This window comes from Choloepus didactylus, chromosome 17, assembly GCF_015220235.1.
Source record: "Choloepus didactylus isolate mChoDid1 chromosome 17, mChoDid1.pri, whole genome shotgun sequence".
NCBI lineage: Eukaryota > Metazoa > Chordata > Mammalia > Pilosa > Megalonychidae > Choloepus > Choloepus didactylus.
Genome location: NC_051323.1, coordinates 64620408 through 64633784, shown reverse-complemented (window position 1 = coordinate 64633784; position 13377 = coordinate 64620408). Strand labels below are relative to the sequence as shown.

Here is a 13377-nt window from a genome sequence, read left to right as displayed (position 1 = left end):
GCAAATAGTATACCAAGGATAGCAAAGTGCAAAAGATAGACAAGTTCTCTTCCCTCATAGAGCTTAACAATCCAATAAGGAGAGACACACAATAAACAAACAAAAGTATACTATATGCAATTAGTGCTATGACATAATGAAATTAATAAAGTCAACAGCTGGTAAGCGGCTACATTTATTAGGATGACTAAGGACTGCTGAGACAAACTGCTGCTTGCATTTTTAAACACATATGGGTAGAAACAATAGAACCTCAATCACAGAAGCCTATGCTGTAGAAAATGGTTGTCATGTTACTACAATTTCTTTCTTTAAAATGTCTTGATTCCTAAACTGTATCTATGACTCTGCAACTATGGCTCTGGCAATTCTCAATAAAGAAGTCTAATATTCCTGCATGCATAAAGTGACTAGAATATGGCAGGCAATTCAAAACAAAAACCCAATAAAAGAGTTGATATTATTTAAAACATTATGGTGGATTATAAGTGAAATATTGCTGCTACTTTTACTTTTGTTAGTGAACGAAGCTGAATATATATATATATTCAATGTTTTACTTGCTTGGTCTCTGGCATGTTTGTTTTATGCACCACTGTGCCATACTCGAACACACCATTAGGTTTTACTGAAAATGAGTAATCACTGCTTCTCAACTAGAAGTACAATTCCAAAATGATCCAAAGACCTGGTCATTGCTACTCATGTCCTTGGCCTAGAAGGGTGGGCACATTTGGTCCCATCTACGTTTCCATCCTTCAGATATTGAACAACTTCATTAAATGTTCCCATAAAAAGCATTTCCTGATTTCATAATTTTCATTAGTTCCTTTGTCCTCAGAGACCAACTGCTGCTATCAGAAAGAAATATGTTAAAAATTAACTATTTCTGTAAAAACATTTGGGAGATTATTTTATTTATGAAGAAGTTTCTGTTGCCATTAAATAGGCTTTTTGTTTCCCATCTCAAAATCTTCTGGATTAAGGACATGTGCTGGAAAATAAATTTACAACTCCTTAAGACACCATTTATTGCAATTACTATTTCACGCTGGTCTTGAAGTCATGATCCTTCCTTTGGATATAATTTTATTGCCATTGCACATCCTGATGTCCCACTGATAATAATTTTTGCAGAAGCAAAATCAGTAACTAGGCTGTTTCAAATTGTTCAGAAAGCATCTGTTACCAGGAGCTGAGGCAAGCATCTTAATAGCTGCAGCACCCAGGAGCAACAGGTGGGCAATCAAATTTTATTATTCTTCACCAGGTGGAAAATCACATTTTATTTGAAATTTTTGGAGGCTTGGACTGTTTCAATGGTTCCCAAAAGGAAAATATGTCCCCTCTAGACCTGAGCTATGATCATGACCTACAGTTACGTTATGCTTTCCTAATGGACATGGTCCCACAATGTGCACATCAAAGTTGCAGCTTGATGGCCTGACTTCTAAATATGTCTGCCTCTGATGTGGGGGAGAGGCAGGAATATGCTGGGCCCTGAATTATAAATAAAGATAAATCTGAAGAAAATCCTAACCACTGAAGGGAAGCAAAGAGATACCAGGTGGAGCTCTTGAAATCATAATTAAGTTGAGAGGTCTGGATAATGGTGGTAGAAGGTGGAAAGTGGGAAGATGAGAAGAGGGAGAGGAAAGCAATGAGAGAAGGAAAGAAAGTCATCTCTGCTATGGTTTTGTTACTATAGTCTCAGAACTTTGAGTTACTTTGTTAAGTCATTATTCGCATCATAAAATCTCAAGTGGTTCTTTAAAGATTCTGAGAACAAATCACATCTCTCAATCATATTCTGGCTATTTCTCAAAATGGCCAGGCTTCCCTTCTCATGACCAGTGATCTCTCAGGGCTCCATCCTACTGAAGTGGAAATCAAACCCTGCATGAATAACTCACAGGTCCTATTTCCTTCACTTTTATAGCATCAAGCCTTCCAACCATTGCTGTTTCAAATAAGAAATCCAGAATTTGACCCCGGGACCTTCCTAAATATTCACCAGATAAAAGCCAAGTACCTGTTAATTTGGAGCCAGGACTTAATGTTATTATTTACTCCAGTTTCTATTACATATTAAGCAGTGTCTGCTTCTACTACTTCATTCTGGAGTTCTTCTTTGAAGGAAAAGCGGGTTGGGGGTGGCATGAGAGAGAAGACAACTTATCTGTGCAGAACTGTTTTCAGCACCATGGACAGTTTCCCCTGAGACTAGTGTCCAATACCTATGAGAAAAATAATTACAAAATACTGTCACCTACCAATCCCTTTAAAATTCTTCTTAAAAATCCCTTGGCCCATGCTACATTCAGGGATCCTTGCAAAGGTCATATGTTCAAGCAACACACACGGCTAGTGTGAGAAATTCAAGTACTTATTTAGTAAATGACATTAACTTGTTTAATCAACACCTTTGAGTACACCATTCTTTTCTTTCAATGTAATTGAATGATCTCTGTGACCTCGTTAATTATATAACTTTCTTTATATAAAGCAATTTTAAATATACCTCCTATACATATTCTCCATTTTCATAATTAGTGGAACACTAATGGAACGGTAGGAAATTTACATGCTCTGGCAAACTGAGTTTTAAACCTAGAGATTATAGAATATCACCCTTGACATTCTAGATCCAAAGTCTGAGGCTGAATCCTAGGGCTAAGTATGTTTTTAGAAGTATTACAAGAGGTTCTGAAAATCATCACTCTGCACAGTTACTTATTATAGCTTCTAGTTGATTTTAATTCTACACATGGCTTTTAGTCACATATTATTATCTGTTAAGGTAGAAGAAAAAGAGATGTAGAGAAAAGAACACTGGATCAGGGAAAAGGAGTCTTGTGTTTTTATCTTGAAATTGGTACTAAATAGCAATGTGACTTTGGCAAGTCATTTAATTCTTTGGGTCTCCATCTCCTTATCTCTTGAATTAGGTTATTTTAGATTAAATTTCTAAGTTTTCTCTCCCAGTTGAAAACTAGTGTGTATGTGTGTATATATATTTTATAGTAGCCAAACAAACTGCTGGAAAATTAATCACACTCATGATTTTAAGTGATTCCATCATCAATTGAAATGCAGCAACACCATGGTTTTCTGTAGCTAGTTTAATGTTCCTGTCTTAATGTGAATTATAGTCATGATAAGTTTTGATACAGATAGTTCTATTTCCTAAAATGAAAACCTAGTCCCAGTTACTAATTTCTATAAATAGAAAGGAAGGAGAAGAAATTTTGCATGCAACCTAAGGATTAAACCTACAAAATAATGGACAGATCAGACATGATTAGTCAGAGATGGGCATCACCAAAACAAAATTATCACACATCGTTTCCAAAGACATTCATCTAACAATCTTTATACTAAATGAGTTGTTTTTCCTGTCTTCTAGCATTGTGCCTCTCCTCTCTTTTACTTCCTCTAAGTATCTCTCAGTTGGTAACATGTCAGGTCTTTGAGGCTATGGCCCAAAAGCTAGTGGAAGAGTAGTTGGTTTGGCATTTTGACTCTGTTCTTTTTTCTCATATAGATATTAAATGTAGCAATAGAAAAGATATTTGGGGATAAATATTATGGCAACCCTTCCTTATAAATGTTTAGTAAAATAATTTTTGCTATGCTATAAGTCGCTTTGTAACACTAGTTCTTTCTATGGTTTTTATACCCAGATAACCAAGGTCTTCCACAATGGGGGAAAGGGAAGTCAAAACCATGTCTATAGAATCCAAAGATGCATCTGCACTTCGAGTTGGGGGTTGGACTAACACCTAGTAAGTGCTCAACACATGGCTGTGAAATTATAAAATCCTACTCAAATTGAAAACATAATTTGATATGCAAAGAAACCAGTTTGCAAATTCTACTAAAAATCTTGATGAGCACTGAAAGGCGCTGTTAATGCCTGCTGAGAAATCTGTGGTATCTTCATCATTTGCTAATGAAACTTGGAGATTTATTTTGCTCATTTTCATACCTTTTTGAATGTTTTGTAAATTTAACCCATGTCCTATTCTACTGAAACTAATTATGAGCAATCCAGATTCTGCATTATGTTTATTCAATTTGGGGATAAGTAAAAAAGGTGAATGATATGACCTAAAGCAAAGACACAGCTCTAAATTAAAAACATTTTAAATGTTAAAGCAACACCTTAAATTTTTTTCAAATTTATCACTTTGATGAGCTAACTTGTATTAGCCCTTAGAACACTATTTTGACACCTATTAAGATTTTATTTTCAGTGTTACTAAAATCACCATAAAAATGTCTTTAAGTAAATTAATAGAACCAAATCCTAACAATAAGAACCCTGGAGTAGAACAATACTATATTCAAAGATTTCTGTCTTTATATTGTCCTGACATAGTCATATTTCTTCATCAGCTTTTTGTCCTTCGGTTTCCAAATTAAGTGCAATTACTTAAAAGGAAATCAATAACACAGCTAAGACAGCTCAAACCACAGTTGGTTCCTAAAATAATTCTCAGTCTTTTTACCAGAACAATGTTTAGTCAGTTTGAAGAATATTTTAAGAGGCCCTAAATCAGATTAAGTGCTAGCTTTCAGGTCTTGATATCTCGGAATGCTGCCAGATAGCAATCTCTGCGATTGAGTCATTTGGCATTAGGAGAGCTTGTTGAGATGATGCCCAAATGACTCATGGCTTCTAATTTTCTTTAAAAGAGCCATGAGACCTTCAATGTTAATTACGTTATAGAATTGAGCAGAGGAATATTTAATGGAGATGGATCCAAATTATGCATCTCAGGCCTCTGTCTGCACAGTCATTTTTGAGTGCAGGTTTGTCTCACAAGGAAATCTTCTTGGTCTCATGGTACCAAGGTTGTTAGTTTTTTACTTGGTAGATATGTCTTTAACAAATGAAATACTTTCTAATATGACCAGAGTAATTAGAACATGTGTAATGTGGCCTCAACTGGCCCAGGCTGCAGGAGAAAACAATTATGTTGAACAGCAGCAGGGTGTTTAAATGGTGTATTGTGTGTAGATTTCATTCTGAAAGGAACATATTATAAGAAATGGCCATCTCCCCTGGGTATAAATAATAGATCGGGTGCACTGCCCGCTACAGATGACATTTGTTTGATGGAAGGGGATTTTGTTATGCCTTAACCAAACAGGCACCAACTACATCAGTCAAGGACTGATTTCTGTGTTCATAAAGGAATGAAACAAAGGAGCTGGGTTTGGTAAGCTTTGTCTGGAAATACTGAGCTTCATTTACAAAGAAATCTCATGTACCTCCCATTTTGTACATCTGTGGGACACAGGTCTGCTGAAACAAAAGGAATCAGATTATACCAACCCAAGACTTTTACTCCTAGTTGCTGGTCAACTTATACAGATGTTTGGCTTTATTTTCAGCTTACCAAGAGCATGCCTGGGTCAAAGGTTTTGAGAGGGTTTTAGCTTTTTTCAGACCACAAAGGATTTATTCCATTTTATTCTGTTAAACAAGAACCACCATCAGCCACTCTGATTTCCAGGAGCATCTCATAGACGGGAGAACATAAGAATTGTACCAACTAATCAATCTGCAGCCTTGTAAGGCAAAAGCCTACCTTGTTGCTAGGCACAAACCCGTGAAACCAGAGCCAGGATGCTGGGATCTGTTGAGCTCACAGCCATGAAGAAAAAGACATTCTGAGTAACAAAAAACAGGGTGAAGGTACCAAAGAGAATGGTTTTCCTGAGGGTGGGAGGCCAACTACCCTGGGAGAGAAAAGCCCATCATCTGAACAAGTACAGAAAAAAAGAAAGGCAGAAAGAAGTGATGGAAAGGATAAAAAATGGTGGTAGAAAAAAAGCATCTGGAAGCCAGAAGCCTTTGAAGTCTGCTGTCAGAATCGATACAGGAAATTTCCTTCTACATGAAATGATTTCTATGAGGTGTGTGTGTTGGGGAATGGGTAATTCAGATGTAGGTTTGAAACATCTCAAAGACAACAATGTAGGTAATTTGCAGCATTTTAGTATACAGGCTTATGTACACAGAGAGATTCTGTAACCATAATCTTAGACCCTTAGATTTGGGCAAAAGAGGCCCCTGTCCTAGGCCCCCCACTTTTAAAAGTCTTCGTTCAGGATAAAATCAATGAAAAAATTAAAAATTTAAAAAATTTTAAAAACAAATGCCATAGCTATAACTTGGAAAATGGTGATCTAGACTAACATCACTATTCATAACCCTAACAATCCACCCTCGTGACTAACACTGTTCAGGCCCCAAGGAAGTGCATCTCCACATCACTTGCCCTGTGACTTTGGAAAAGCTATGTGTCTTCATGCTGAAGTTTCCCCACTGTGCCACTGCCGCCATCAGAGACAAATGCTACTTCACAGTGCAAGAAAGGTTTGAGTCAGGGGAGGTAAGAAAAAAGAAAACTTCAATTAGCTTGTCAAACCTTTGTTTTCAGATAGCATGAGGTCATAGAGTCTCTCATAATGACTATTTTCCAGTAAAGTTTAATACCCATTGTCTTGCTTCTTTTCATGTTCCAATTTGTGCTCCCAGAAATACAAATACTACTGTATTCACCAGAGTTACAGATAGCAACTTAGAAACATGTTGTAATATTAAAGAAGTAATATAACTCTTAAATGTTTGTGTGTGTATGTGTATAGGTCTAGACAAAGAATAATACTGATTCTTTGTATTGGCAACTAGATGGACATGAGTACTAAATAGAGATCAGTTTACTTTTATGTATATGTGTGTGTATGTGTTAGTTTATACATATATATATAAGCAACACACACACCTATATATATAGGCATATATATACACACACATATATATACATATGTATGTATATGTACCTGAAAAATCTTATAAACCAATAGGTTTATTTAAAGTTTTTAAAAAGTTAAATAAAAGGTTTCCAAAATAATTTTGATTTAAATTTTTGGTATATGTTCATTGAAATTTATATTTTAGCTTTAACTTTAATAACTATTATGAATGATTTTAAATATATTTTTGGAAGCAAATGCAAAAACATTCTTTATTTTTACATTTACTTTAATTTACATTTTTATGAAAACATTTGTTTTATATACTTTCACACAAATTATATTTTATTTTTAATAGATTACTTTCAATAATATGAAAATCTTGATTACAACAACATAGAGATTTTTCTAAAATAAAGATAAGAAAAATAAATGTATGTTATATACATGCATGAATTATATATGTCTTTGTTTTATCACTCATCTGAGCACTACTGGCCAATCAACAGAACACCCAGGCATGTGCAATAACATTTAAATTCAGGTGTCTTTGATATTTGTGGACTTTCAGTCCTGGACACATATTTTGTTGTTATGAAAGTATATTGGTAAAGATAGAAAATTATATATGTGTTTATTAGCTTGATTTATAACTTGTAAATATTTACATATATAGTATAAGACCCTCCACTTGTACTCTTGTCTATATCCTGCAAATAATAGGTTGGGTCTGGTTGGCACTGATGATTCCCTACATTAGATTTTATTTTAGTTTACATACTTTAATCTGTATCTCACCTATTTTCAAAACATTTCATAGATGATCCAAAATAAAAACAGCTCATGTATATATTAAAGTTATCAGAAACTATATAGTTTGCAAAAAATACCCACTGTGAAATAATATTATAATATAAAAATATACTAAAATATAAAAATTGTAGGAAAGTCAGGCTCAAAGAAAAGAAGAATTTGAGTAAGTCAACAACTTTTTTTTTTTTTTTCATAAAATAAAATTTTATATAACTGAAGGATCCTTCCTGGGACTAGATAATTGCCTTTACAAAAGAAAAGGAGGAAAAAAAAACCCAAAACACCAAAACCAGAATAGAATGAAATTCCAGTGTTCCAAATCAACTTGTTACACATCAGTATAAACCCACAGTGTCCTGGCAAACAACATGCTTTCATTTTGTCTCATTCTAGAGTTCGAATGTTGATTCATTTCAGCAGAGACTCCACAGGCAACAAGAAAGATTGTGGCATTAGAATATTCATTTATACTTTTGTGGTAGTTCAACAGTGGTCTTATTTCTGGGCAAGCTTACAAACCATACTAGGTTAGAAGCATCATAACTTAAATGGATGCTAAGAATCAAATGAGAGAAAGAAAGGAAAAAAACCTCTGGGAATAGCCAGAGGCATTAAAGAACGCATTAAAGAACGCCAACCATATTTAAACCCTCTTTTTTTAAAAAAAAGAGGATTTTTTTTCTTTTTGGCTTAGAATATTTCACGCTAAATGAATTTATGTCAGCTGTCAATGAAAGAATGTCACTAATACACTGTGGACACCTTTTGAAATGTAAATCCACGCCCCCTTTTTTAGACGGTGAACTTCAACCTAGCAATTATTACAACAAATGCTATAGTCTAAAGCTCAAACACATTTTAGCCATTTTAAAATTGAATTGCGTACAAACCAAATAAAATTTGCATCATAACAAACATTTCCATCTAAGACTGTGGGGACACTTGAGTCTTCCGCATTGATCTCAGCGCCTTTTCACGCAGGTGCTTTTCTAAGTCATCAAGGTTATCTTCAGCTTCACTTTCAGTCTCCTTTTTAGGCTCTGGCTCTGCCTCTGGTTCTTCCTGTGCTGATGTAGTTGTGGGAGCAGTAACGACTGCAGGGATTACAGTAGCTGCAGCAGCTGCAGCCACAGCCTTTTCCTTCTTGTGTTTTTTATGCTTCTTGTGCTTCTCCTTTTTGTGTTTCTTGTCCTTCTTTTTCTTCTTTTTCTTCCCGCCTCCTTCTTGGTCCGAATTCTGTGCCAGAGATGGGCTTGGTGTTGGGCTTTTAGCCTTTTTGACTGGTACTGCTGGTGACCAGTTTTTAGAGGGTGACTGAGACTGGACAGGGGACGGAGGTGCTTGGGGTTTTTTAGCTGCTGGCTCAGGAGATCCTGAGACAGATCGAGAAGATGAGACCCTCCTTACAGACTGAGGGCTTGGTGAGGCAGCCTTTTTTGTCTTTTTGGGTTCCGGAGTTCTGGAGATTCTCCTAATGGGCCTAGTACTTGGAGATGGGGACTGTCTTCTTTGGGGTGATGACGATGCTCCTCTTCGAATGGGGGGAGGGCTTGAGGTGGTCTGAGGAGCTCGAGGCCGTGGTGAGGGCGAATGCCGTTTGTTTGGTTGTGGAGATCCGGCCTCCCGGGTAGATCGACTTGGGGAAGACCCTTTCCTATGCTTTGACGATAACGATGGTGAACGTCTCTTGGTGACTGGGGAGCTTCTTTGCTTGGGAGGTGGAGAATGGGAGACCCTACGCTTTGGCGGTGGAGATGGCGATGGCCTTCTTTTAGGAAGCGGAGGGGGAGAAGCTGTTCTTCTCTTTGGAGGGGGAGAAGGAGAGTATCTTCTCTGTATTGGAGGAGAGTATCTTCTTGGGGAAGGTGAGCGCCGACGTGGTGGAGGAGAAGGTGTCCTTCGTCATGGTGGGGGTGTGGGAGATCTGCGCCGCCGAGGAGGAGCTGGAGAAGGAGAACGTCGCCTTCTGGTGGGTGGTGGGGAGGGACTTCTCCGTCTACCACGAGGGGAGGTCTCTTTCTGGCGCTTTCGTGGTGATGGAGAGGCACTCCGGGAAGGGGAACGTCTCCGCCGCCTGCCCACCCCGCCATTCTTCACATGGGACCTCTTGGGTCGCTCATCTTCTGAGGAGGAGGAGGAGCCGGAGTCAGATGAAGACTGCTGGTTTTGTCGTCTGTACTGGCGTCTCTGCTGTACAGAGTCTGCTGCTGCCATTTTGCCACCTTTAACTTCTTCAGATTCAGATAAGTCTACTTTTCTAGACTTGGGTGCTGGTGAAGGAGACTCTCTTTTCTCAGTACCTTTATGTTTTGTCACTTTACCTGAAGTTCTCCCTGGAGAGACAGAAACATGACTTTTTCTGGTACAGTTTGACTGCTGGGGTGTTGGGGAATGACGAGGTTTTGGTGGTGGAGTTGCTGGAGGCGAAGGTCGGTGCCTTCGCCTTGGAGGACTCGCTGAAGGAGATAACCTACGAGTTTTTCGAGGGGGACTGGATATCCTCTTGGGAGGCTTCTTTGGTGGTGACCGGGAACGAGAGGAAGATGATGATGAGCTACTCCCAGACAAGGATGCTGATGAGAGCCTTCTTCGTCTCACTGGAGATCTACTCCTTCTATGCCGTGGTGGAGGAGGCATTCGTCTGGGTGGAGTTCTTCTCCGAGGAGAAGGCCTCCTTCTCGGGCTTGGCCGCCTTCTAGGTGAATATGATCTTGATCAGGATCTATGGTGCTGTCTAGGTCGAGTATGAGATGGAGAGCGGGAACGAGTCCGGGACCTTGATTTGGAACGTGACCGAGATCTTGGTCGAGTCTTTTCCTTCTCCTTTTCCTTTTTGGAATTTTTTTCTGGAGAAGGTTCTTTAGGTTCTGGTACAGGTTCAGGCTTGGGAACTTTCAGGATGTCACTAGTAGAAGTGGCTTCTTGTACTGAAGGTTCTTTTACTGTTACTGAAGGTTCTGGGAGCTCTGGAGTTTTCTCCTTCTTTTCTGGAGCAGGGGAAGGACTCCGGCTCTTGGTTCTGTGACGGGGAGATTGAGAATGACTGCGCTTTCTCTCTCCTGACAGGGGAAGATCGTCTTCTAGGGGAAGGAGATCTGGATTTGCGTCTTCTTGGGCTTCCAGACCTTTCCCTTTTTTCTCTGCTGCTTTCTTTTTCTTCCTTATCCCTCTTATCTTTGTCTTCATCTTGCTTTTTCATAGATGCCAATTTTTCTTGTTCAATCTGTCGCTGCTTTATTTCTTCTTTCTTCAGTTCTAGAAAAGCAGAAGGAATTCCAGCAATGTTTTCTTGTGCACTTAACAGCAGGGGCCACAGTTCTCCCATAAATTCTCTAGCATTTTTTCCATTCAAAAACCCAGTCAGGTTGATTTGCATCATTTTGGAGTCTGGATTCTTCACTTCCAGCTGGTTGAATATAAACTCAATCACAACATCATCTTCAAATCCAAGGATTTCCGTTACTCGTTTTGTTATCCAAAGCTTTATAACCTCCAAATTTACTTTGCTCATGTCCACCTTTTTTTCTAGGCATTCTGCAAATTTCAGCTGCTTCAGTAGCTGCTTCTGTTTGTTGCTGAACCGATTAGCCTGTTCTGCACTAGTTCCGCGGAAGAATCCCGCGTCCATCTTGCTGCCTCGCTCGGAGATTGCTCCCTATCCCCAAGTCAACAACTTTTAACTTTGCTAATGAACTTCTTGGTAGCCTGTGGCTTACTGGAAGCAATAATTTATATGCTTCTCCTTAATGGAAAGTGGGAAATACACAAATGTCTCAAGGAAATCAATATTCTAAAAGAAATTTTACATGTTGAGGTACACACTAACATTTTATAGCAAATGCAATAGTGAATTACGTGTGATGTTTTATTTGGTGTAGACTTAGAATAAAAGTTAAAATAAATTAAAATGCAAGTTAGTGAAAATGATTCCACTGTACAGCAAGTGACCCGGTGATCTAATCTGTATTAGAGAAAGTAGGAGTAGGCCATCACCCACAAATTTGATGATGGTTTTCTAAATCTCTGGTTAATAGGACAGGTCACAGATAAGTAACTATTAACTTATCAATACTTTTGACTGTTCTTGACTGTGCACAAAGAGATAAAGAACTAACAGTTGCTAGGTACATCTCCTCAATAAACACCTTCAGAGCTGAATATGATCAGTTCCTTCAGGACAATGAATGGACATTTAATGGTGGCCTTCACTGGGTAGTGGCTTTTTGGTTGTATGCTGGAGGAAGCCATAGAGATCCCTTTGCCGGAATGTTCTTTTACCTCAACCTGTAATTTTGGGAATGTTCCTGGCTGGTGTAGAAGATATGTCCCACCAAGTTTTGTGCCAATGCTTTCCTATTTAATTTCTCCAAAACCTTTGATCTGGGTCCTGGAGCAGAATACTTCTGTGGCAAATTGACCTTAATTAGAACAGAGTATGGGTTAAGTCGAATTAAAGGGGCATTTAGTTGCCAGCAAATCCATTTAGAGATTTAAAAATTTTATTTCTTGCTAAATATGACAGGTTTTGTAAATTTAGTCAAAATGATAAAAAGTTTTCTCAAAGAGTTGCAATCAGGTTCAACTGGAAGAGTTTCCACAGTATGAAATATGACAATATGAGTGTAAAAGGAAGAAGTTATGAGACATTTGTCATTCCCTCCCTGCCACCCTCACTTCAACCAAAAAAAAAAAAAAAAAAAAAAAAACACAAAAATCTCTTTTCCAGACTTTGGCCCACAACACAGGTCCCACGTCAATCCTTACGTAGACTTTCTGACATTCTTTGTCATCCTGTCTCAGCAGGGCCTAGCTATGCTGCACACTTGAAAATTTTTGATTGAAGTGCTGCCTTTTTATACATCTCATTTTTCATGGATAACAAATATAATTCATTTTTGGATCAAAATAGAACATTTCAATGCTAGACTTGACAGTATCATTGTCTGTAACTGTCAAAACAAAACTGATGAGATAACAGATCTTGTTAAAGAGCCTTGCTTCGATGGTTTAGAATTTACAGGCAGTTTAGTCACACTGGCCACAAGCCCTGTCTAGTACCAGGGCATCATTCAAAACCATATATATGTATTAAATAATTTTTATTGATGAAATAAACACCAGAAGCTCATTTAGTACATAGGCATTGGGTTTCACATAAGTGAGATCACTTTTAATGTTAAATATATAAGGATATAAAATTGTTATTGGGAAAAGTTATTTATTCTGAAATTTAAGGATCTTGAATAGGATGCACTTTATTGGAAAGAAATATTTGAAGTAAAATTAGATGCTTTATTATTTCATTATTGCAAATCTACAGTCACTTTAAAGATCTTTTAATTCAAACTTTTCATCTTCTTTACAGCTGTTGTAATAAAACCAAGCAAAGATTTCACAACAAAACATTATATGCATGGACCATCTTCTCATTTCTTAGGCAACAAGACAAAGTAAAAAGGTAGTATAATTCCAATTCAGTGATTCCTCATAATTTAATAATGTAGTAGCAGTAGGTATTCACATTTCCACTGAACAAAACTATAAGAATGTTTATTCATCCCTTCATTCATTCCACATACATTTACTGTGTACCTATTTTCTTATAGTGATTGTAGGCCACATACTATTAAACTGATCAGGGACAATATTCTGGAATAGGTAACACTTTGCTTCCAAATCCCTTACCCCCTCTTTTTCCTATCCTCCTACCTTCCCTTTCGCAGAATGCAGCCTTCCTCCTAAGTTCCCAGTGAGAAAGGAAGACGTTGATGATGCTTAGGAAGAAGATACTCTAAT

The 13377-nt window shown here is 37.7% G+C and overlaps 1 pseudogene; it reads right to left on the bottom strand.

The window, feature by feature from the left end:
• Positions 1 to 8505: 8505 nt before the first annotated feature.
• On the bottom strand, positions 8506 to 11209 carry LOC119512377 (annotated as a pseudogene).
• Positions 11210 to 13377: the final 2168 nt, after the last annotated feature.